Genomic DNA, 26,799 nt, shown 5'->3' with positions numbered 1-26,799 from the left:
TGGGTGTGATATGTATCCCGAGGTATTTTAAGGAAGAGGACTGCCAAGAGTAAGGAAGAATTTACCATCGTGATCATTGTGAATTCAATTACAGTTCCAATTTGCACATGAATATTGGATGCTGGTTATACACCATCTACTGAATCAGCTATTTTGCTTTACCATTCAATATTCTTTGCATGCAATTAACCACCTGAGAGCTAGCTGAAGATTATTCGGATTGCCACACAGCACCATTAGACTACTTTCACCGACTTCACCACGTCAGGGAATTGTTTTGCTGAAGCTTGTAAAGCTGCAGTTCACCAAGAACTCTCTGTAAGAGTAGGTTGAATTGTATTACAGTTCCTGTTTGCTGAAGTTGTACTTGTTTATCTGCTGTTTTTTCCATTTATGTGTGAGGGAGCAGTAAAGAGGGGTCTGACACTCTATAATAGTCATTCCTCTACTCTCCTGTAGCCTACTCTTATAAACATTATATGCACTTATTTGAGTATAGGAAATATAGTGTTTACTGTTGAATGTTTGAACCTTAAAAGTTATAGATATTTTGCTACCAATAATATCCTTTGTAAAACAACTTTTTGAGGTGTAAACTCAGATTGGCTCTTTGATTCTTTTCCCATTTATTTCATTGCGTAAACTATTTCTGATTTAACTAATCCTGGTGCATTTCCTTATTGCTGTTGTTATTAAGGGAAAATGTTTGAACCCAGGGTGTCAGAGGTTTCAGAGGACTCACAAGGTCAGGGCAACCAGAGGGGTACTGATTTATCTTGCGACCCTCAAGAGGGCAGCGTTACAATTATAAATACCTTTTTTCCCTTTTTTATAAGTGATCACATACTCTCTATTCTCAGCTTCATAAGAGTCTGAGGGGGGGGGGGGGGGACAACAGCACAGTGAATGGCTGTGCAGATGTGGTATATCAGCACAAGACTGATCATTGGGTCATTGGATTAGCTGCCAGCACAGCCAGAAAACTGACTATGCTGGGCTCCCATGCCTAGTGTGGTCAGTTTTTAATAAAAAAGCAGAGGGACTGGCAGAAACACAGGAATTTCACAAAAAGGAGCAATACAAAGAGAACAGAATAATTTTTCAGACAAGGAGATGGTACAGCAGGCACATATCAGGAATATTAAATCCTGGGTTTACATATTCTTTAAATGCTTGAAGAAGAAATAAGGTGTAATATTTACCTTATTCCTTGCTCCAGCAGGCACCTTCCACCTACAGTATGTGGCTGGACTCCCTGTAACCTCCTGTCTAGGGCACGCTGGCTCATGGCCACACGCTTACATCCTCTCATTCATTGCAGGACTAATAGTCCTTCATTGTGAGAATGGCAGAGCCTGCCCACAGCCCTGTGTGTCAGGAAGAAGAGAGCTCTGGAGCAGGGTTGCCAACCTACCAAAATTACAGTTGTGCAAATTGTGCAAAGTGCAAATTTTGGTATTTAGGCTAAAAATAAGTACAATATGCAATTAGCAATGTGATTTAACCGTTTCAGCCCCGAAAGATTTTACCCCCTTTCTGATCAGAGCACTTTTTACAATTTGGCACTGCGTTGCTTTAACGGACAATTGCACGGTCATTCGGTCATGCTGTACCCGAGCTAAATTTGCGTCCTTTTTTTCCCACAAATAGAGCTTACTTTTGGTGGTATTTGATCACCTCTGTGGTTTTTATTTTTTGCGCTATAAACAAAAAAAGAGCAACGATTTTGAAAAAAAACAATATTTTGTACTTTTTGTTATAATAAATATCCCCAAAAGTTTAAAAAAAAACAAATTTCTTCATCAGTTTAGGCCAATATATATTCTTCTACATATTTTTGGTAAAAAAAAAATGCAATAAGCGTATATTGATTGGTTTGCGCAAAAGTTATAGCGTCTGCAAACTATGGGAAAGATTTATGGCATTTTTATAGCATTTTTATTATTATTTATTTTTTTACTAGTAATTGCAGTGATCTGCGATCTTTAGCGGTACTGCGACATTGCGACAGACAGATCGGAGACTTTTGAATTTTTTGGGGCCATTGGCATTTATACAGCGATCAGTGCTATAAAAGCGCTGATTACTGTGTAAATGTCATTGGCAGGGAAGGGGTTAACACTAGGGGGCGATCAAGAGGTTAATTGTGTAGGAAGAAACAATATGGCTCCTCTCCTCTGACAGCACAGGGATTTGTGTGTTTACACACACAAATCCCCGTGCTGGTGTTTGTGCACGCGATCGCGTGTGGCCGGCGGCGATAGTGCCCGCCGGCCACGTGCAGCGGGTGGCGCACACGCGCCCTCTGGTGGCCAAAAACGGGTAGGACGTACCCATACTGGATTTCGCCCAGGAGAGCCATTGTGCCACATTATAACTGCGTGACATAGTTGGCAAGTGGTTAAGGTAGATATTAAAGCAAAAAACATATTTCTTATTTTATTTTCAATATAGTAAGTCGCTCAGGGACAGGACTGTGCAGCAGCACAGATCACTGACATGTCCCATCCTGAGCCACAGTGACAATCTCTCTCCATGCCAGGTGGTCCTCTTAGTCCCCTCCAGTCCAAACAGCACTGACAGTCCTGGTCCTGGCTTGCCTTGCTCCCATCCCACAGACCTGCACACGAGTCTCAGGCCATTCTGCTCGGCTCCCTTGCACCATGACATAACACAACATGCTCAGGCACAATCTCCGCCAGACCTGCCCCCTGCCAGTACCACACAAACACACTGTAGCAGGCACTTGGATGGTCCTGGCTGGCTCCGGACCCGAGCTGCGCATGCCCAGTTCCGAGCCAAGCGTCACAGCTATATTTTTTACTGGCAACCTTTTCCTCTTACTGGCATTTACTGGCAGGAGAAAAGTGCCCGTTTTTTACTAGCTTCCAGTACAATTACTGATGGTTGGCAACACTGCTCTGGAGTGAGGAATACTGTAAGTAATACAGACTCTTCCTCTAAACTCACAGTTGAAATACATAAATGTGAATTGACTTACCTTACCTTACTTTTCTTAGCTGTAAATAAAGCAATAAAACTTGGTTAAGGACTAGGGATGAGCCGAACACCCCCCTGTTCGGTTCGCACCAGAACATGCGAACAGGAAAAAAGTTCGTTCGAACACGCGAACACCGTTAAAGTCTATGGGACACGAACATGAATAATCAAAAGTGCTAATTTTAAAGGCTTATATGCAAGTTATTGTCATAAAAAGTGTTTGGGGACCTGGGTCCTGCCCCAGGGGACATGGATCAATGCAAAAAAAAGTTTTAAAAACGTTTTTTCAGGAGCAGTGATTTTAATAATGCTTAAAGTCAAACAATAAAAGTGTAATATCCCTTTAAATTTCGTACCTGGGGGGTGTCTATAGTATGTCTGTAAAGGGGCACATGTTTCCCGTGTTTAGAACAGTCTGACAGCAAAATGACATTTCGAAGGAAAAAAGCCATTTAAAACTACTCGCGGCTATTGCATTGCCGGTCCGACAATACACATAGAAGTTCATTGATAAAAACGGCATGGGAATTCCCCACAGGGGAACCCCGAACCAAAATTTAAAAAAAAATGATGTGGGGGTCCCCCTAAATTCCATACCAGACCCTTCAGGTCTGGTACAGATTTTAAGGGGAACCCCTCGCCCCGGCGTGGGGTCCCCCCAAAAATCCATACCAGACCCTTATCCGAGCACGCAACCTGGCAGGCCGTAGAAAAAGAGGGGGGACGAGAGAGCGCCCCCCCTCCTGAACCGTACCAGGCCACATGCCCTCAACATTGGGAGGGTGCTTTGGGGTAGCCCCCAAAACACCTTGTCCCCATGTTGATGAGGACAAGGGCCTCATCCCCACAAACCTGGCCGGTGGTTGTGGGGGTCTGCGGGCGGGGGGCTTATCGGAATCTGGAAGCCCCCTTTAACAAGGGGACCCCCAGATCCCGCCCCCCCCGTGTGAAATGGTAAGGGGGTACTTGTACCCCTACCATTTCACTAAAAAACTGTCAAAAATGTTAAAAATGACAAGAGACAGTTTTTGACAATTCCTTTATTTAAATGCTTCTTCTTTCTTCTTTCTTCTATCTTCCTTCATCTTCTTCTTCTTCTTCTGGTTCTTCTGGCTCTTCTGGTTCTTCCTCCGGCGTTCTCGTCCAGCATCTCCTCCGCGGCGTCTTCTATCTTCTTCTCCTCGGGCCGCTCCGCACCCATGGCATGGGGGGAGGCTCCCGCTCTTCTCTTCATCTTCTTCTCTTCTTCATCTTCTTCTTTTCTTCTCTTCTTCTCTTCTTCATTTTCTTCTCCGGCCCGCTCCGCATCCATGCTGGCATGGAGGGAGGCTCCCGCTGTGTGACGGCGTCTCATTGTCTGACGGTTCTTAAATAACGGGGGGCGGGGTCACCCCTCTGACGCACGGGACATGACAGGACTTCCCTGTGACATTCCCTGTGATGTCACAGGGAAGTCCCATCAAGTCACCGTGCGTCAGAGGGGGGTGGGGTCACCGGGTGGCCCCACCCCCGTTATTTAAGAACCGTCAGACAGCGGGAGCCTCCCTCCATGCCAGCATGGATGCAGAGCGGCCCGGAGAAGAAAATGAAGAAGAGAAGAAGAGAAGAAAAGAAGAAAAAGATGAAGAAGAGAAGAAGATGAAGAGAAGAGCGGGAGCCTCCCCCCATGCCATGGGTGTGGAGCGGCCCGAGGAGAAGAAGATAGAAGACGCCGCGGAGGAGATGCTGGACGAGAACGCCGGAGGAAGAACCAGAAGAGCCAGAAGAACCAGAAGAAGAAGAAGATGAAGGAAGATAGAAGAAAGAAGAAAGAAGAAGCATTTAAATAAAGGAATTGTCAAAAACTGTCTCTTGTCATTTTTAACATTTTTGACAGTTTTTTAGTGAAATGGTAGGGGTACTTTTGTACCCCCTTACCATTACACACGGGGGGGGGCCAGGATCTGGGGGTCCCCTTGTTAAAGGGGGCTTCCAGATTCCGATAGAGAGAGCGCCCCCCCCTCTTTTCCTGCGGCCTGCCAGGTTGCGTGCTCGGATAAGGGTCTGGTATGGATTTTTGGGGGGACCCCACAAAGTTTTTTTTTTTTTTTTTGGCGCGGGGTTCCCCTTAAAATCCATACCAGACCTGAAGGGTCTGGTATGGAATTTAGGGGGACCCCCAGGTCATTTTTTTTTTAAATTTTGGCCAGGGTTCCCCTTAATATCCATACCAGACCTGAAGGGCCTGGTATGGAATTTAGGGGGACCCCCACGTCATTTTTTTTTTAAATTTTGGTTCGGGGTTCCCCTGTGGGGAATTCCCATGCCGTTTTTATCAATGAACTTCTATGTGTATTGTCAGACTGGCAATGCAATAGCCGCGAGTAGTTTTAAATGGCTTTTTTCCTTTGAAATGTCATTTTGCTGTCAGACTATTCTAAACACGGGAAACATGCGCCCCTTTACAGACATACTATAGACACCCCCCATCTATGAAATTTAAAGGGATATTACACTTTTATTGTTTGACTTTAAGCATTATTAAAATCACTGCTCCTGAAAAAACGGCCGTTTTTAAAACTTTTTTTTTTGCATTGATCCATGTCCTCTGGGGCAGGACCCAGGTCCCCAAACACTTTTTATGACAATAACTTGCATATAAGGCTTTAAAATTAGCACTTTTGATTTCTTCCATAGACTTTTAAAGGGTGTTCCGCAGCATTCGAATTTGCCGCGAACACCCCAAATTGTTTGCTGTTCGGCGAACTTGCGAACTCGAAGCTCATCCCTATTAAGGACCATTTAAGCCTGCGATTGGACAGTGAATGAGCAGCAGCTGACTAATAAAGTCATCCCTCTGCTCTCCCCTTCTGCCAGCTCCCTGTGCACTGCTCAATATTCCCTGAGTGGTTGCCCCTTCCTTTCTCAAGCTAATTTGTGCTTTCCAGGGTGGCGAATATAAAGGCAGCCTTAGGTACAGCTAAAATACATTGTTTTAATGAATGCGTAATTGGGTTCGCCTGAATGAATGGCACCTCCGTGCACCGCATTACCACAAAGCAGTAGTGAAAATCCAGCCTAAAATTGGTTTAAATTGGAATAATTGGCTTTTTTTTTCTCTTGGGGGTTTTTTGGAACTGAATTTAAGGACAATCCTTTAATCTGCTCATAAGAGATACAGCAAAATACACTGTAAAGTTATTGTTATAATGTATTTTTGAATAAGGAGGTATGCAAAATGTCCTTTAATGACATTCTGTTTGCTGTACCTTCTACAGGCAATGTCCTAAACTGCCTAAATATATTTATGGTTTTTTAACGATTACATAACTGTTTTGTTAATAATTGTATACTTTAACAAAGTGAAAATGAACATTTACTCGTTAGATATATTAGACTCTGGATAGAGAGACATCATAAGCAAACTATTGTTACAAGCATTGCTTTATAAAAGGTATGCATGTACACAGGGCCTTTTTTTCGTCAGAAAATAGGTGCAGGTACTCCCCCCTTCTGAGTCAACCCTTGTCTCGGCCCCTACCCACCTCCAAGTACCATCCTTTTGTTTCAACTCCTACTCACCTCCCTGTACCGCCCCTTTTCGAGAATACAGAACCAAGCTGTATGGAATTTGTTAATGATAGCAATAAAAGCAGTAAAATAGATCCTCTACAGCCAGCAACAATATAATCCCCTGCAACAAAATCCCCCCCAGCAACAATAGATCCCCACCAGCAACAATAAATCTCCCAGCAACCAGCATCAATAGACCCTCCAGCAGCTAGATACAATAGACCCCTCCCTCCACTGTAGGTCCCTCCAAGCAACAACTGACCCCCCCCAGCAACATAAGACCCTCCAAGCAGCAATAAATCCTCTATCAACAACAACAGACCCCTGCAGGACCAATAGACCTCCTATAACAATAGATTCCCCCACCCCAGCGACAATAGATCCCCTAGCAGCCAGCAACAACAGACCCTCCTGCACACCCCAGCAGCCCTTGCCATTACAGACATTCAGTGCTGGAAGTGTCTTAACCGCATTTCCCCATGTTCCCACTGAAAAAAAAAGCCCTGCATGTACATATACTGTATAAATAAAGTGTACTCAAGGACAACGCTGTATCCTGGCTTAGGCCGACAAGGCCCAGGCCTAGGGCAGCACTTTGCAGGGGGGCAGCACGGAAAGAGTCCCCACTGGCTTGCGCTACACTGTTCGCGTAGCACCAGTCTTATGGGGCGGACTGGGCTGAGAGGCTAATTAATCTAGCGCCCCCCATAAAATGGCAGCACTGCTTCTGGTATGCAGGGGGCCGGCATTCCACGACTGTGGGGAGGGGGAGGGGTGCCGCTTCTAATTTTGACTGTCCTATCATCCTGGACCACAAACCTTCCTCACTGTGCTATATGTTTTCTGCAGCACTATTGGCATGGTTATATCTTCTTAGTCCTCTCCATAAAATTATCAGAAATTTGTGCTTAAAGTAGAACTATAGGCAACATTTTTTTTTCATTTTAGATTAGGGTTATAGCCCCTGTCAGTTTATTTTTTTACCATCCCTGTCCCATTGCAGAGATTTCCCTTCACTTCCTGCCCCATAGCCAAACAGGAAGTGAGAGGAAATTGAAAATTTCAGGGCAGGTCTTAAACAGCAAGGGGTGTGACCTTGACAAGAAGGGGTGGGTCACATTTAAATTAGAGGGTGCACAAGTTTAGTCAGGCCTAGGGCAGCACAAAACCTAAATACACTACTGCTCAAGGATATACTGAATGATTGCATGTATCTAAATGAAAGCCAGAGAGAATTAGTGTCCCTAAAATGTGTACCAATTTTCTGAAAGAAAAAAAAAACATACACAAAAACTAAAAAAGCCTGCTCCTTTTTTATAGAACTGCTATAATTGCTTCTTCTCTCGATCAATCGGGTCTCAGGACACATTTCCTGATTGGCCGGGAGGAGAATCAGGAAAACAATAGTGAATATTAATTTGCTATTGTCACACAACTGGGTGGGCTCAGAGCGCAGCGCTTTGCCCCCCCGAGCCCACCCTTTTTTGAAGCCAATTAGAGCCTCTGGCTCTAATCATGTTTGGAATCCCATTGGAATCCATGCGTTCATGTGCCCTGCATGTAGATTAGGGGCCGGACGCATAAATTAGGGGGGTGGCGCCTCTGCTCCCCATATGGACGGGCCGGCACTGTTCTGTATCTTCATCCTTTGGCTTTGTCTTTATCTCACTATAGAAGAAGCAAATACATCTTTAGTAAATCAAAGTACGTATATAGTATAAGTATTTCTATGTCCACAATTCCTGGAAAGTTTTAGGTTGGGAGCACACAAGCGATTTTTGCTGAAGCTATCATCGCCCATGATCACCCAGTAATTAATTGCTAGTGATTGCTACACATGCAGTTGCATATAGTAGAGATCAATCACACAAATTTGGAGCATGCTATCATTAGCAATTAATCACTACTACATGCTACACTCTATTGCTCCCTATGTGTAGCAATTGCCAGCCATTAATTGTGGGGCTTCCAAGTTAATTATCTCTCTAGCAAAAATTGCCTGTGTGCACCCAGCCTAAAGTTTTGTTATGCAAATAGCTTAATTTTTTTAGACAGCGACGTTCTACTTTTAATGTAAATTTACTGTCAGTTTAAATGAAAGAAACACTGTTGGGACATTAAGTGCTTTTGGCACTGGTTGCTATTGAGGAAAATTTTTAATTACTCATTTATATTCTACATTCAGACCTTTGTAGAGTTCTTACTGTAAGTTAATTTGCTTACTATAGTGCTATAATAGCACAATTGTAACTAGAAAATTCTATTGTAAGTGATCTACGATCAGGCTCTCACCTTGAAATAAGCTGAAGACTGGACTGAAGGGTCAGCTGATGTAGCGCTGTGTGCACAGGCAGCTGTATGTGTGTGGTGCTGGATAAATGACATGGAACTCAAGAAGCATATTCTGCATTATGGGGATTTAGGTGCATTACTTAAGCTATGTAGAGAATGCTACAGTAACTGTAGGTCAAGCACCCTGTGCTGTCAGATGAGAAGCAATAATCACTGCAGAAATTCCTGTATCTTCTAACAGAGCAACAGCGATTAGGTTCTATGTACTGTAACACAGGAGGCCATGAATCTCACACAGACTCATACAGAGGGACCACAAAGCATCGGGAAAACCAAATGTTGGACAACAGCAGATATAGCAGTGCACTTCTGATGGTAACAAACTCAAATGGTAATGATGGCAAAACATTAGACCAGCCTAGTATCTCTAGTCTGGGACATGCAAAATCTTGAGAAAATATTTAAGACACCACAGGATCCACTTCAAAGTTCTTTCTACCTTACTTATGGGTGACACCGTTTTATAATGCCCACCAGCCACTATTACCTTGTACTGGATACTACCAGATTCATAGCTTCTTTCAGCAATTGTTTTAGTATACTTGTGTAGACACTTTTGTGGAACACTCCATAGCCAATATAACAACCTCCATTCATAAAGGTTCCTTATACATATCATTCAGTCAGTTTTGTCTTTTCTTCAAATGACAAGTTGCTCAACAACTGTCGCAATGTACTGAAAACAACCTATTTTGGCACCTGGTGACATCAGAGACAGATTAGACAGGCCCGTGCTGCATTCTACTTCTGGGGCTGAAGTGGTTAAAGTAAAACTAAAGGCAAAACTTTTTTTAGTTTTAGATAGCGTGGAGAGTAATTAGAACACCTGTCAGTTTTTATTGGCTCCTGTGCCCAGGTTTATCATTATTACCTAAAGTGAAAGTAAAAGAAAATCCCAAATTTTGGAAATGTTCCAATAGGGACACCAGTTCAGGTGACCCTGGTGACAGTCAGGAATTCCTTCACTTTGAAGGGATTTCCTCTTAGTTTCTGTTGTGGCTATGGGCAGGAAGTGAAGTGAAATCTCCCCAAAGGGACACTGATACCCCAAATATCCTGACAAGGGTTATAACACTCCCTTATGCTGCGTACACACGACTGGTTTTGCCGTCGGAATAAACTCCGAAGGTTTCTCCGACGGAACTCCAATGGAATTCCATTCAAGGGGTCTTGCCTACACACGGCCAACCCAAAGTCCGACCAAAGTCCGGACTTTTTCTGTTAGACATTCCACTCGCGTGTACGCGGATTTACTCTTTCCAAAATGAAAAAAAAAAAGGTTTGCCTTCAGTTCTACTTTAAAGAAGGTTACTCTAAAGTAGAGTACTTATTTTGGACAATTTCCTGAACATTGTTCCTACTGCTTAGCCTATCAATGTGTCAACTTATGTTAAAAAAGCTGACACATATGGGTAGATTTACTAAAATTGGAGCATGCAAACTCTCGTGCAGCTGTGCATAGAAACCAATCAGCTTCCAGGTTTTATTGTCAAAGCTTAATAGCTGCACCAGGTTCTGTGCGCTCCAGTTTTAGTAAATTCACCACCATAATTCTGACAAATGTTCCTACTGGGCAAAATGAAAGACAGAAGGAAATCGGTGGAGGAACTTCACTAGAGTTGATCCTCACAGAAGGAAATCGGTGGAGGAACTTCACTAGAGTTGATCCTCACAGAAGGAAATCGGTGGAGGAACTTCACTAGGGTTGATCCTCACAGAAGGACTCTCAAGTCATGTATAACTCTACGTACAAAGTTCTCTAATCTTCCTTTATTCAAAATACATTTGTTTGTGTGGACTGGTTCTGCTAAGTCCCATTACAAGATGGTGAACCCTTTTCTAAGGATAAGAAACAACAATGTAATACCATGCAAATATAGCTAATGTTCATATATATATATATATATATATATATATATATATATATATATATATATATATATATATATATATATATATATATATAAAGCCTGGGGAGATGCAATAAAGTATTTGCCTTGAAACAATCAATGCTGCTTTAACCTCTAGACAACTCACGCATATTACATGGCATCATGTATTCATATTTCATTCTCATGAATTAACTGCCTCTCCACACCAAAGGTCTCTAGCTCTCTCAAGGGCTCACTTGGGTTTCACAACAGGGGAGGGAGAGGGGGAGCTCATGAGATGTGACGAAGAGCAGAAATATATACGGCCTCCGATCCTAATGAATGCTTCGCATTTCCTTACAGAAATTATTTATAAGAGGCTACTCAGTCTGCAGTGCAAGGATGATTTAAATGCTGTGAATCCCTTTGGCCTGTTGGACCAAGGGATAGGGGCTTCTTAAAGCACGCGGGGCCTGACGCCACACTAAAACTTACCATGACTGTTTGGCTCAGATGAGGACAGGCAGTAAAGCTGTCATAATGTCTTTAAATCACAGCAAGCCTATCACACTGCATATCAGTGGGACATCTTGTTTCCACATGTTATATGAACGATATTTAAAAATTTACTATGATAATCTCAAATATCACATTAAACACAATACTGAAAGTGATATTTTACAGTTTTACTGCTTCCAAAAAAAAGATTTAAGAAAACAAATTATGCGTCCCTCTCTGCGACATCTGCCTTTTCAAAATGTTTACTGAACTTAATGTGGACCTTCAGTCATTTTTTTCATCTTTCCATCTATTAAATCTTCTGCCCTTGTTGTTTTAACTTTGGATAGGAAAACATTTTTTTTTCTGCCAGTAAATTCCTTATACAGCCCACTTCCTGTTTCTTGTCTGGTAAAAACCCTAGGGGCTTATGACATCATGCACAGCTCTCTCTCTAACTCTCGTGAGAGTTTGCCAGGAAGGGAGGGGGAATGAGTCATAGGAGGGCTAATGAGAGCTGCATGCAGAGCTGGAGGTATGCCTCTGTATAAATCCAGGAAGTGAACAGGCAGCAGCTTCAGCTGCCCACAGTCAAAATGGATGCAGCCAGACTAAGTGGAAGGAGATTTCTGCAGCATATTTGGCAAGTACAGAATCACAGTATATATAAAATAATATGCAAAGTGGTTGGAGGAAAGCTTCAGAATGGCAAATATGTTTTTATTACAAATTATGTGAGCAGACTGCAGTTCCTCTTAAATTTGAATCTGTTACTTGCTCAAAAGACCCTACAAGGTAGACGTATTGGCGTTGTCAAGGTTTCTTGTCCAATGCAAAGCTAAAGGTGACTTCTAGTTAAAATTAATTCAAATCTGTAAAAATCTGTGACTTCTGAATAATGAAAACAGCTCATCTGTATGGTGCTGGAGATTTTGTGCTGCATTGTATGTGATGATGACAGAGCGAGCCCCCAGGCAGCAAAGTAAAGCAGTTTCAGGAAACCAGTTGCACAGAGAGGACGAAGCCTGCGGACACAAGGAATAGGGTAAATCATTGTGCTTATTCCTTTCCCCCTAGCCAGATAAATATTTAACCCGTGCAGTGTAAGGAGAACCCACTTTATGCATGAAATTAAAATCAGTCTGAAGTTGGGCTTTAACTGACTTAAGCCTCGTACACACGATCGGATTTTCTGATGGGAATTGTGTGATGACAGGCTGTTGGAGGAAAATCCGGCTGTTTGTACGCTCCATCAGACAATTGTTGGCCAACTTTCCATGGACAAATATTGGATGGCAGGTTTATAAATTTTCTGTGGACAACGGTCTGTTGTCGGATTTTCCGAGCGTGTGTACACAAGTCTGTCAGACAAAAGTCCAAAGTACAAACACGCATGCTCAGAAGCAAGGACGAGCCAGAAGCGGTCGGTCTTGTAAACTAGCATTTGTAATGGAGAATTCACATTCTTGATGTGGCAAATTATGACATCTCGAAATGCAGCGCACATTCTCTTCTTCTTTAATGGGATAATAATGAAGCTGCTTCGCTGGTGATGCTGACAAACATATTTAAAAAGGCTTTTTTTTTTTCTAGTGACAGCAAGAATAATATTATTATGTTTTTTTATTTTTTTGGTTGTTACCACAACACCATTATCCGTAGTTTTTAAGCTCAAAGATACAACTATGTTGGTGTCCCTTGTTAATTTTACATTGTATTTTTTAAAATATAACTGCCTACTCCCAAACTGTCATTTGAAGTAAAACACATAGCCAAGTATTATTCTACACAATTTTTTTATTGTGCATTAAAAAAAGAAAACAAATAAAATTAGACATGCTATCTGCCAATAGAACTTAACCAAAAAGTGCATTCTATACATCTAAAAATATAGAAAATATACCAAATCAAATCATTATTCAACCAAAAAATAAAATAAAAGCCTCATACATGTATCCTGCTTCTTAATATAGAGGGTCAACAATGCCAAGAGTTGGTGAAAGCAGGGGTCCGTCATCCAGAGATAATTCTGAAAATCATCCGGATTATTCTCCTGGAGCTCCCGCAGCAAAGGAATGTCACATAATTGGTCACGATTAATAAAGCAACCAATTTTTGGTCCAAGAAATCCTCCTCCTCCTGTTCCTGGACTGGACTTGGGTCAAAGTAATAATTCCAAGGCCAATAATAAATAACACGTTATCTCCTCCGATTCAACAACATGGTTGGTTGATGAATGGCCGTTCAGAAACAAACTGAAAAGTGCGAACTGAAAAGCGCAAAATGAAAAGCGCAAAATGAAAAGCACGAAGCAACACTCACCAAACTTCTAATACACGAAATTAGCAGAAGGAGCCCAAAGGGTGGCGCGTGACAATTGAACGTCCTCTTTGTAGTCTTGTAACATGTCTAATACATCACTATGTTCGTGTTTGTTGGCCGACAATTCCTTGCCCTTTGTATGCAAGACAAGTTCCTGGCCAATGCCCTTTGGACAAAAGTCTGACGTTTTGTCTGCGGAAAATCCGATCGTGTGTACAAGGCTTTAAAGTTTATATAAACCCAATCACAAAAATCTCTTATAGGCTTTAACATGTTAAGTGGTTGTAAAGGCTAAAGATATTTTACCCTAATGCATTCTCTGCAAACCTTTAATGTTCTGCTCCCCCCCAACCCCCGGACCCCCCCCCAAATACTTACCTGAGCTTACCTGAGTTTGATCTCAATCCAGCACTGTGCCCGAGAGCAGCAGCGCTGCTTTCTCTCCCTCTCCTCACAGGGACTGAGGCAGCAGAAGGGGCCATTGGCTGCTGCTGCTCTCATTTAAATCCTGTGAGGAGGGAGTGGGAGGCATGACTGAGCCGCACTATGTGTGTCAATAGATGCACACATAAAAGGGTAAGTACAGCGCTGCGCTAGATCAAAAAGAACACTGAGATAGCAGCTAACACACCTATAGACTCAGGGTAAAAATAATGACAAAAGATAAAAGTGTAGCGCTATCAACTCAACAGATGTGTACATCAAAAAACCCATAAGTGCATATGTACAGTAAATAAATTATGTCAAACCATGTACGGCTATAAAAGTGGATAACACTATGTAGTTAATCAGCAAAACTATTAAGTAAAGCAGTGAATAGTACACCTTATAAACAAATGTAACAGTGACTAATATAAAGGAAGCAGTGACAGTTCCATAAAAGCAACAACTCAAATAATATAAAAAAAATCCTAAAACATAATAGTCCATTTCAAGATGTGAAAAATTTGTGAAAAACACCACCAAAAGTCTATGGGGGTAGTGCATAAACAATGGTGGAAATATAACTCCCAGGTTCGCAGGTGGGTAGTTTCACCAAATCTGGCAGGTAAGTGGACAGTGGGAGAACCGTAGGTGCACAAAAGATTTAAATCGGTGCCGGAGCCATCACCAGAAAATGAAGAGGCTTACCGGAACTCAATGACCTGAAATGGCATACGCCATACAAGTCAAAAAGGCTTAATGACCAACAGGTCTGGGCAGTGTGTCTTGTCTGATGTCATCGGTATACAGCAGAAAGGGGTATCAGCACGGCTTCCACATCCATAAACACTCCAACATAAGCCAAACGAGTGGTTCATATGCCATGCGAGGAGCAAGAAAACTCACATAGCGTGATAACGTTTAAACACTGGTTTATTAAAATAATCAAAAACAGACTCACATATTAGAAGATAGGAAACAGCTCAAACATCATATAGCGGCAGTCGTGAGGGGTCCACCCGACATGTTTCAACTAAAAAGCCGTCATCTGGGGTGTGGAACCCCCTCACCCCACTGCTCTATAAACAGATAATGACCCCCACTGGGAGTGTCCAAATACCGGAAGTGCAATGAATGAATGTTACTTCCGGTTATAGAGGTCATAGGATAGCTATTTATAATCCCACATATACAAAGGTTCAAGGACAAAAGTCATTGAATAGTATACCTCAGAAATTATCAATGGCCAAGAAATGTTGTAAAAAAATTATAATAATACACTGTGCATTAGCTCGGTCCGCCTGTCCGGAAACCAAGCCTCGCTGTCAGTATATCAACACTTCCTGTGTGGACACAGCGGCGCCGCCGCGCTCCACCCATATGCCCAAGCCTCACTTCCATGTAGCGCAATGACGTCACTCCCGCACTGCAAGTACGGCGTCAGTGCGCTCCAGCTCGTTCACCAAGCCTCATTCTCATATTACTGCCCAACCCATCTCATATGGAGACGCCGCTGCGTTCCAGGGAAATCAAACCAAGCCTCAATCTGAGGCCGGCCATAGACTTCCGAAGTGTCAGCAGAGGTGGACAATAAGAAACATTGAGGCAGCAGAAGTGGATACTAATAATAAAATATAAAATAAGGGTAAAAATTATATGAAAAAATTATATAAAAATTGCCCAGAATAATGAGCTTATAGAAATCACGAAGGGGCATCTACCCAACGTCCAATAGTGCAAAATATAAGATCATAAAAACAGGATCTAAAAAGACACTGCCAATGGGGGGCATCAATACCATTCCCAAAATACATTGCATATATTAGATTGGCCAATAACCAACCCAAATTACATACATATATTGAATTGACCAATAATCGACCCAAATAATAAAATCATAACAGTAATTAAATTCTAAGGCTTGATTGCAAAAGAGAGATCATAACAGTATTTATGCTTGGTTAATGAAAGAGTTGATGTCCCACTCCACGTTAATACCCTGCGGAAAATGGGACCCCAACTCGTATATCCAGTATGTCTCCAAACGAGAGACACCCCTAAGAGTCGACCCCCTTGCCATGGGGCCACATACCTATCAATGATAAGGAACTGAGTGCCCGCAGGGTTTCGATCATGAAATTCCCTATCCTGCTTTGATAAGGTTAATATGCTCCGAAACCCGTGTCATGAACGATCTGATGGTTCGGCCCACATATTGTTTGCCACAAGGGCAAGTTAGAAGATACACTATTCCTGTAGTAGCACAAGTGCAAAATTGTTTGATCTTATATGTACGGCCAGTTACAGTGGAGGAAAAGCTATGGCTTGCTTTTCTACCACAGATGTTAAACTGGCAAACCAAGAACTTTCTACAGGGATAGAATCCGATCCAGTCATGAAAGAAGGATGGTTTTCTCGGTGGATTAATGACATTAGGTGCCAACTTATTCCGAAGGGATGGGACACCTTTTAAAACCACCTTTGGGGTCTTGGGCAACAGGGGTCCTAAAATTTTATCTGTTTTCAAAACATCCCAGTGTTGTTCAAAGATTTTCTTGACATGCTTATGTTGCATGGAAAAGGACGTCAGAAAGGACCATTTAAATTTGTCATTTGGTTGTCGAGGTCTGTCCTCCAATAATACTGGTTTGCCAGTTTAACATCTGTGGTAGAAAAGCAAGCCATAGCTCCAAAACCCATTCGCGACACGGGTTTCGGAGCATATTAACCTTATCAAAGCAGGTAGTACCAAACATACTGTCCCTCTAGGCACTATAGGGAATTTCATGATCGAAACCCTGCGGGCACTCAGTTCCTTATCATTGATAGGTATGTGGCCCCATGGCGGGGGGGGAGGTCGACTCTTAGGGGTGTCTCCCGTTTGGAGACATACTGGATATACGAGTTGGGGTCCCATTTTCCGCAGGGTATTAACGTGAAGTGGGACATCAACTCTTTGATTAACCAAGCATAAATACTGTTATGATCTCTCTTTTGCAATCAAGCCTTAGAATTTAATTACTGTTATGATTTTATTATTTGGGTCCATTATTGGTCAATTCAAAATATGTATGTAATTTGGGTTAATTATTGGCCAATCTAATATATGCAATGTATTTTGGGAATGGTATTGATGCCCCCCATTGGCAATGTCTTTTTAGATCCTGTTTTTATGATCTTATATTTTGCACTATTGGACGTTGGGTAGATGCCCCTTCGTGATTTCTATAAGCTCATTATTCTGGGCAATTTTTATATAATTTTTTCATATAATTTTTACCCTTATTTTATATTTTATTATTAGTACCCACTTCTGCTGCCTCAATGTTTCTTATTGTCCACTTCTGCTGACACTTCGGAAGTCTATGGCTGGCCTCAGATTGAGGCTTGGTTTGATTTCCCTGGAGCGCAGCGGCATCTCCATATGAGATGGGTTGGGCAGTAATATGAGAATGAGGCTTGGTGAACGAGCTGGAGCGCAGTGACGCCGTACTTGCAGTGCGGGAGTGACGTTATTGCGCTACACGGAAGTGAGGCTTGGGCATATGGGTGGAGCGCGGCGGCGCCGCTGTGCCCACACAGGAAGTGTTGATATACTGACAGCGAGGCTTGGTTTCCGGACAGGCGGACCGAGCTAATGCACAGTGTATTATTATAATTTTTTTACATTTCTTGGCCAATGATAATTTCTGAGGAATACTATTCAATGACTTTTGTCCTTGAACCTTTGTATATGTGGAATTATAAATAGCTATCCTATGACCTCTATAACCGGAAGTAACATTCATTCATTGCACTTCCGGTATTTGGACACTCCCAGCGGGGGTCATTATCTGTTTATAGAGCGGTGGGGTGAGGGGGTTCCACACCCCAGATGACGGCTTTTTAGTTGAAACATGTCGGGTGGACCCCTCACGACTGACGCTATATGATGTTTGAGCTGTTTCCTATCTTCTAATATGTGAGTCTGTTTTTAATTATTTTAATAAACCAGTGTTTACGCTATGTGAGTTTTCTTGCTCCTCGCATGGCATATGAACCACTCGTTTGGCTTATGTTGGAGTGTCTATGGATGTGGAAGCCGTGCTGATACCCCTTTCTGCTGTATGCTGATGACATCGGACAAGACACACTGCCCAGACCTGTTGGTCATTAAGCCTTTTTGACTTGTATGGCGTATGCCATTTCAGGTCATTGAGTTCCGGTAAGTCTCTTCATTTTCTGGTGATGGCCCCGGCACCGATTTAAATCTTTTGTGCACCTACGGTTCTCCCACTGTCCACTTACCTGCCAGATTTGGTGAAACTACCCACCTGCGAACCTGGGAGTTATATTTCCACCATTGTTTATGCACTACCCCCATAGACTTTTGGTGGTGTTTTTCACAAATTTTTCACATCTTGAAATGGACTATTATGTTTTAGGATTTTTTTTATATTATTTGAGTTGTTGAGTTTATGGAACTGTCACTGTTTCCTTTATATTAGTCACTGTTACATTTGTTTATAAGGTGTACTATTCACTGCTTTACTTAATAGTTTTGCTGATTAACTACATAGTGTTATCCACTTTTATAGCCGTACATGGTTTGACATAATTAATTTACGGTACATATGCACTTATGGGTTTTTGATGTACACATCTGTTGAGTTGATAGCGCTACACTTTTATCTTTAATAGATGCACACAGAATAGAGATGTGTTGTGCTTAACCACCTCAGCCCCGGAAGACTTTATCCCATTAATGACCAGGCCATTTTTTGCGATACAACACTGCATCGCTTTAACTGACAATTGCGCGGTCATGCGCCACTGTACTCAAACAAAATTGATATCCTTCTTTTCCCACAAAATAGAGCTTTCTTTTGGTGGTATTTGGTCACCTCTGCGGTTTTTATTTTTTGCGCTATAAACAAAAAAGAACGACAATTTTGAAAAAAAAAAAACAATATTTTTTACATTTTGCTATAATAAATATCCCCCCCAAAAATGTAAAAAAAACTAATTTCTTCATCAGTTTAGGCCAATATGTATTCTTTTACATATTTTTGGTAAAAAAAAAGGCAATAAGCGTATATTGATTGGTTTGCGCAAAAGTTATAGTGTCTATAAAATAGGGAATATTTTTATGGCATTTTTATTATATATTTTTTTTTTTTTACTAGTAATGGCGGTGTTTAGTGTTTTTAGCGGGACTGCGACATTGTGGCGGACAGATCGAACACTTTTGACACTTTTTTGGGGCCAGTGGCATTTATACAGCAATCAGTGCTAAAAATAGCCACTGATTACTGTATAAATGTCACTGGCAGGGAAGGGGTTACCACTAGGGGGCGATCAAGGGGTTAAGTGTTCCCTAGGGAGGTGTTTCTAACTGTGGGGGCAGTGTACTGACTAGAGGAGGAGAGAGATCGCTGTTCCTGAACGGGGATCTGTTTGTTTACATTGACAGATCTCCATTCTGGCTCTCTGTGGAGCGATTGCACACACCTGCTAATGCTCTTAAAGCGGCCGACGTACAGCTACGTCAATTTGCGCAGCCGTGCCAGCCTGCCACAGTATAATGACGGCGGCTGGTCGACAAGCGGTTAACCGCTAACCATAAATTATAAGTCATGAACAAAACATACAGTGACTGTGCATGATCATTAAATCTCAAAGAGATTTAAATATAAAATAAGCAATCTTGAATGATAAACTTGAATAGAATTAAAGACATTGTAAAGTCTTGTTTTTTTTTTAGTTAAAAATAACAAACATGGTATACATACCTGCTCTGTGTGATGGTTTTGCACAGAGCAGCCCAGATCCTCCTCTTCTCGGGTCCCTCGGCGCTTCTGGCCCCTCCCTCCTGTTGAGTGTCCCCACAGCAAGCAGCTTGCTATGGGGGCACCCGAGCCGAGCCGCAGCTCTGTGTATCCAATTAGACACAGAGCCGTGACCCGGCCCCACCCCCTTTCTCTCCTCATTGGCTGGCTGACTTTGATCGACAGCAGCAGGAGCCAATGGCTGCTGTCTCAGCCAATGAGGAGAGGAGTCCCAGGCAGCCGAGACACTCCTGCAACATCGCTGGATCTAGAGGGACCTCAGGTAAGTATTAGGGGGGCTAAGGGGGGCTGCTGCTCACAGTAGGCTTTTTATCTTAATGCATAGATACAATAGTTACAATCACTTTAAAGAGTTTCCACAAATAGTCCCATCCACAATTGCAAACAGATGAAATTACTTCTCTTGAAAGACTTTTAGATTTGTGATGCCACCAACATGCACCTTCACCTGGAGTGAAAATAGAAATACTTTCTTACCAACTCCCCATGACCCCCTTCTCAAGGGTGGTCATAAAGCACTTAGACAGTTTTCAAGGACCCCAAGATCTCCTCCTGAACCACTTCTTTATCCACCAGGGACACCGCTAATGGTCTCTGCTTCTGTTCTGAATGAAATACAGCAGCTCCTGCATGGAAGGTCATGTGGTTCAAGTCAATAATTAATTCCGATAAGATTTCAGAGTCCTCAAATCGGGGTTTCTGACCCAGCTAGCAGGGACAGGAAGTACCTGTCTCAACTCTAGCAGATCCCACCTGTCTACTCCCCAGATGCACAAATCCCGGCTTGGGTTCGAGCCCGCACATATGCCACCATAGGAAGTGCTTTCCTATATTTGCCTAATTTCTATTGCATTTGCCTTAGGGTGTCCTGTGCCCTAACCCTCTCTCCCACCATTCCTGTTAAGAAAAATAAAATCTCTTTGTTCATTTTTACAAAATGTGACTGGCGCCCAATCTTTCCACCTTGCACCACACCCACTATGCCTAGTAACCTGCACCCTGAGGAGGAATGTCAGTTCTCCCTGGTTCTGTGAGGGTTCCCTTTCACTGTAAGGGGAGACTCTGCAGACTCTGATGTAAGGGAGAACTCTGGGGACTCTAACATAAGGGATGCTCTGGGAACCCTGAAGAACTCTGATGTACGGAGAGGACTTTGATATAGGAACACTGTGGCCTTTGCTGTAAAGGGGAACTCTGATCTAAGGGGTGCTCTGTGAACCCTGATTTACCTTAGTGTACTCTCTCAGAGGCAGGAGAGAGAAGGGGGGAGACTTCTGTCAGAGATAGTGAGCTCACTCACCCCTTGGCAGTCAGAACCTCTCATCCAGATGTATCTGAGGTGGCTGGACTTCAAATTTCCAACCCCCCCCCCCCCCCCCCGCTGAGGCACAGCACCAGGGATTGGAGTGTGGGAAGACACAGAGGGGTAGGGATGGGAGTAAGAGGTGCGGATTGAGCCCTCTCTCCTCTCCTCTGTGTGTGTGTTTGGGGGGGGGGGGGGATTGATAATGCTGACTTTAAGCAGTGTGAAAGAGAGTACAGCTTAGACAGCTGCAGCCAGCAACCCTGCTGGGAAGCCATAGTCCAATCTGAATAATGTGTCTGGGTTTCAGGCAGTCTGAAACCCAGATGCATGGTTCCAAACCCGAACTGTCCAGGTTAATCCTGGACAGGTGACAACCCTAATTACAGCTGCATATCTATCTTTTTTTCCAAGAGTTCCACTGTAATGCTGTCTGGAGACTTGTTGAGAAGTTTCAGCACATACTGTAGGGCTTGTTTCTGAGGGTTTAGCATGTATTGTATACTCAGGAGACAGTCATTATATGTGTTTTACATGGATGAGACAAACCAATTAACACTGGCAGGTGTGCTTACAATGATCAGCTTTTTTTTATTCATGAAAAATCTTTATCACAGAGAGAAAAAACTGTCTGCTGTAACTGATCTAATAATTGTATTGATCAAGGGGTTAATATGGCGCACAATGGAGGTAGCCGAGTACATATAACTAAAAATGGTGGGGGGAAGGGGGTGGGTTGGGGGTTCCTGAGAGGGGGAATTTGGTGGTGGTAGTTAATGTTTCACAACAAGTTCAGGTATTAGTCCATGTAAGGATAAAATGATGCTGAATAAATGGAAGGCAGCCGGTCTATAAAAGCTAGAAGAAGCTCTGGAGCAATTAAAAACAAAGAAGGACGGCGCCCTCTAAGTGCAGCATGTATGTTAAATATATTTATTACAATAGATAAAAACACTCACATTTGAGTTGCTAAAAACCAGCATGTAATGTAGTTTCATCCGCGTGCTCTCGGGGGATGTGGGTGTCACGGGCCAGTGGGGGGGTTCCTGGGATGTGAGTCCTGTGACCTGGGTCCTGGTAGCTGTTCCGGTGGTGCCGAGGGTCCTCAGAGCCTCCGGGCGGCCAGGATGTCGATCATGGATCCTCCGTGGAGCATAGCCTGATGACTCACATCCCAGGAACCCCCCCACTGGCCCGTGACACCCACATCCCCTGAGAGCACGTGGATGAAACTACTTTACATGCTGGTTTTTAGCAACTCAAATGTGAGTGTTTTTATCTATTGTAATAAATATTTTTAACATACATGCTGCACTTAGAGGGCGCCGTCCTTCTTTCTTTTCTAATAATTGTATTGGTTTTGGGTTTAATACCCCTTTCATTGCAGGTAGCTTGTAGTGCTCCAGTGACATCAAAGGGTCTTCGCCTTGTGGTTTGTGGTGGTGGTGGCTAGACCTTACTTTACTCCAGCACAGAATGTTGCATAGGTAAATTACATTGTGTCTAATGCCGCGTACACATGAGCAGAATTTCTGACAGAAAGAGTCCGATGGGAGCTTATCATTGTATATTCCAACCATGTGTATGCCCCATCTGACTTTTTCTGTCGAAAATTCAGACGGACTTAGATAGAGAACATGTTCTATATTTTTCTGATGGAACAAATCCCTATCGGGAAAACCGCTTGTCTGTATGCTGTTCAACCTTCAGAGTTTATTCCTGACGGCAAAACCGGTAGTGTGTACAGGGCATTAAGCAGGCCATACATGGTCGAATTTCGAACTAATTTTCTTTTGAAAATCAGAAAGTTCGTTTTTTTTGTGATCCGATGATGCCACCATTGATTTTCTAAATTCGGCCGACCAAGCCTTCAATTTCACCTCATGTTGTTACAGAAAAGAATTTTCGTGGCCAGGAATCTTTTCTCTTCTTATTACATTTATCGCACGATTCTACCATCATTGATTAGAAAATTGTTTGTTTTTCTAAAAATTTCCAACATGTCCGATTCCTCAAATTTGAATGCCGCACGAAAATCAGTCGTTGCTGCAGCCCACTAATGGTGCGAAATTCGTTCGAAAATTCTTAGATATGATTTTCGAAAGAAAATTCTATCGAAATTCGAACCGTGTATGGTCGGCATTACAGTTCTATGGGTCCAGGCTGCCATGATGACGCATCAGTAACAAACCAAAAGGCCCCTGCCCCCATCTATAACTGGCCTTCACAGTAAGGAGCACATGGAAGGGCAAACAATGAAAGACAAAAACAGAACATACCATAGCTCAACTCACCAACCAGTCCGCATCCCCAGAGGGTGTATCCATGACAGCCTGGGATGACAGCCAACGCCATTCAACCTGGAATGGTAGCGTCAACTACTGGAGGGGATGGCTTTTCATGAGGGACAGCATCAGATTTAACGTAAGCTGCTTTTTTAGGTGTTTGGAAAACCATTTTGATTTTTTTTTTTAATATTACCTGGAATTCTGTTTTAATCATTTCAGGAACAGATATTTCTCTTCTGCGAGTAAACAGCTTACAGCCTCTCTTTTTCTTTTACTCTCTTTTAAATTAATATTTTCAGTAAAGTATATAATTTCAATATAGTCAAAATCTGAGTGTGACAGTATTGTATAAAAAATGGAGCTTCATAAATTAACGCTATCAAGCCCACAAAACTACTCCCTTATTTTACTTATTCACCCAATTTTATTGATGTAGATTTTGATACCTCTTTTGTTATGTACTTCTGTAATTTTTCAGCAGTATATGAATAAAAACATATATATTTATGACTGCTCAACAAAATGTTATAGTTCTGCATTAAACCTGGGATGAAACTGACAAATGTGTCATTAAACGTGATAGATTAAATACTTAAGGGTTGCCATAAATGTACACTGCAATACTTAAATTTCCATCATTTTTAAAACATTGTGTAATAACTAGACAGCAATAGACAATAAAGTCTATTGCTGTTTAACCCAATATGTTTTTTACGGTAAATTGGTCTCTGCTAAGGTAAGTTAAGTAAAAATATATTTTATGTTGTAGCGATATTATATAATTAAAGGAAAAAGAAAAAAAAAGTGGAATTAATTCTATTGCTGATTCCAACTCATTAAATGCTTGGTTCTGCTTTTTACCTTATACCAAAAGAAAAGAATGTTGGAATGTGATTGGCTGCTTTATTTACTTTTGCTGCTTTCTTCCTGTGTAGAAGTATACCCCAAAATGTTGCTTTCTTCTTGATACAATCCAGAAGTATCTATGGTGCCTTAGAAAAGTATTCATACCCCTTGAAATTTTCCACCTTTTGTCATGTTACAGCCAAAAGAATAAATGTATTTTATTGGAATTGGCTCTGTCAGATTGGATGGAGAATGTCCGTGAACAGCAATTTTCAAGTCTTGCCACAGATTCTTAATTGGATTTTGGTCTGGACTTTGACTGGGCCATTCTAACATATGAATATGCTTTGATCTAAACCATTCCATTGTAGCTCTGACTGTATGTTTAGGGTTGTTGCCCTGCTGGAAGATGAAACCTCCGCCCCAGTCTCAAGTCTCTAACAGGTTTTCTTCTGAGATTGCCCTGTATGTGGCTCCATCCATCTTCCCATCAACTCTGATCAGCTTCCCTGTCCCTGCTGAAAAAAAGCATCCCCACAACATGTTGCTGCCACCACCATGTTTCACAGTGAGGATGGTGTGTTCAGGGTGATGTGCAGTGTTAGTTTTCCGCCACACATAGCGTTTTGCTTTTAGGCCAAAAAGTTCAATGTTGGTCTCATCTGAGCAGAGCATCTTCTTCCACATGCTTGCTGTGTCCCCCCGCAAACATTACTTCTTATGGCTTTCTTTCAACACTGTCTTTCTTCTTGCCATCCTACCATAAAGGCCAGATTTGTGGAGTGCACAACTAATAGTTGTCTTGTGAACAGATTCTCCCACCTGAGCTGTGGATCTCTGCGGCTCCTACAGAGTTACCATGGGCCTCTTGGCTGCTTCTCTGATTAATGCTCTCCTTGGCCAGCCTGTCAGATTAGGAGGACGGCCATGTCTTGGTAGGTTTGCAGTTGTGCCATACTCTTTCCATTTTCGGATGATGAATTGAACAGTGCTCCGTGAGATGTTCAAAGCTTGGGACATTTTTTTATAACCTAACCCTGCTTTAAACTTCTCCACAATTTTATCCCTGACCTGTCTGCTGTGTTCCTTGGCCTTAATGATGCTTTTTGTTCACTAAGGTTCTCTAACAAACCTCTGAGGGCTTCACAGAACAGCTGTATAAATTACTGAGATTAAATTACACACAGGTGGACTCTATTTACTAATTAGGTGACTTATGAAGGCAATTGGTTCCACTAGATTTAAGTTAGGGGTATCAGAGTAAAGGGGGCTGAATACAAATGCACGCCATACTTTTCAGATAATTATTTGTAAAAAAATTTGAAAACCATTTATTATTTTCCTTTCACTTCCCAATTATGTGCCGCTTTGTGTTGGTCTATCACATAAAATCCTAATAAACTACATGACAAAATGTGGAAATTTTCAAGGGGTATGAATACTTTTTCAAGGCACTGTAAGTGCATACAATAACTGCATGAAGTTCGCTCAGTTATATTTGGGTGTAAAACAAGCATACAAAATCCTTGTTACACACTGTAAAGTTAACCTGTCAGCTGTCCGAAATGTTTCTGTGAGGAAGTACAATATCATGAGACTTTAAAGGTTTCCTAGATCCCAGGGGGCTACAGGAAGGCTGCATTAAGTCAACAACTCCAATTTATGGTGAAGTGCGTTCACTAATCATCATTAGTAGTTGTCAGAGAACCATCACTAATGCTCATTCCCGTGCGCCAGCCAGACCTGCGGCAAGAACGAGTGAGCCCCGGACCAGGCACGCACGTTAGCGCACTCATACGAACGAGTGCACGTCAGCGTGGGCATGTTCGCACGCCAACGAATCACGGCGCAGGGCGCCCTATTTAAAGGATCAGCAAACTAGTGTCAGTGCTGGATTGTCTCAGCTCGTTCCTGTATCCTTGCTGCTGTCTTGTTGATTGAACCTTGATCCTGAACCCCTGGCTTTCTTGACTACTCTTTTGGATTACCCCTGCATCTCTGCTTGCCTCTGCTTCCTGTACCAAACCCAGCTGGAACTTCTGACTATGGCTCTGTCTCCTGATTCTGTACTTTTCTGCCAGCTTGTTGCCAACCACCGCCAGTCCTTGACTACGAATCTGCCTGCCGATTGTGTACCTTACTACCAGCACATTGCCAACTCCTGCCTGTTCCTGACCCTGCAAGTATTCCTGCCGGACTTTCCCTGAAGCAATCCAGGATCAGCGTCCCACCTGCTCCACGAAGGCTCCGGTGTTCCTGATCCTGCCAGCAGGCACCTGCACCCTTCCGCCGCCCTAGCAGCCCTGTCTCAACCTCCAGGGGTGCTAGGACCGGAACCGTGCAAGAGGCCACCCTCATCATTTCGGACTCCGCTGTAAGGTACATGACAGTACAATCCAGCCACATGGAGTCCGAAAGGGGGGCCTCAGCTATGGATGCTCTGTGCCAACAGATTGCAAACCTCACTCAAGCAGTCCAGGGCCTGCAAGATGGCTACCAGCGACTTGAACAGCGAG

Source organism: Aquarana catesbeiana, linkage group LG02 (genome assembly GCF_042186555.1).
Source record: "Aquarana catesbeiana isolate 2022-GZ linkage group LG02, ASM4218655v1, whole genome shotgun sequence".
In the NCBI taxonomy this organism is placed as follows: Eukaryota; Metazoa; Chordata; class Amphibia; order Anura; family Ranidae; genus Aquarana; species Aquarana catesbeiana.
Note: the sequence above shows the minus strand (reverse complement) of the source record.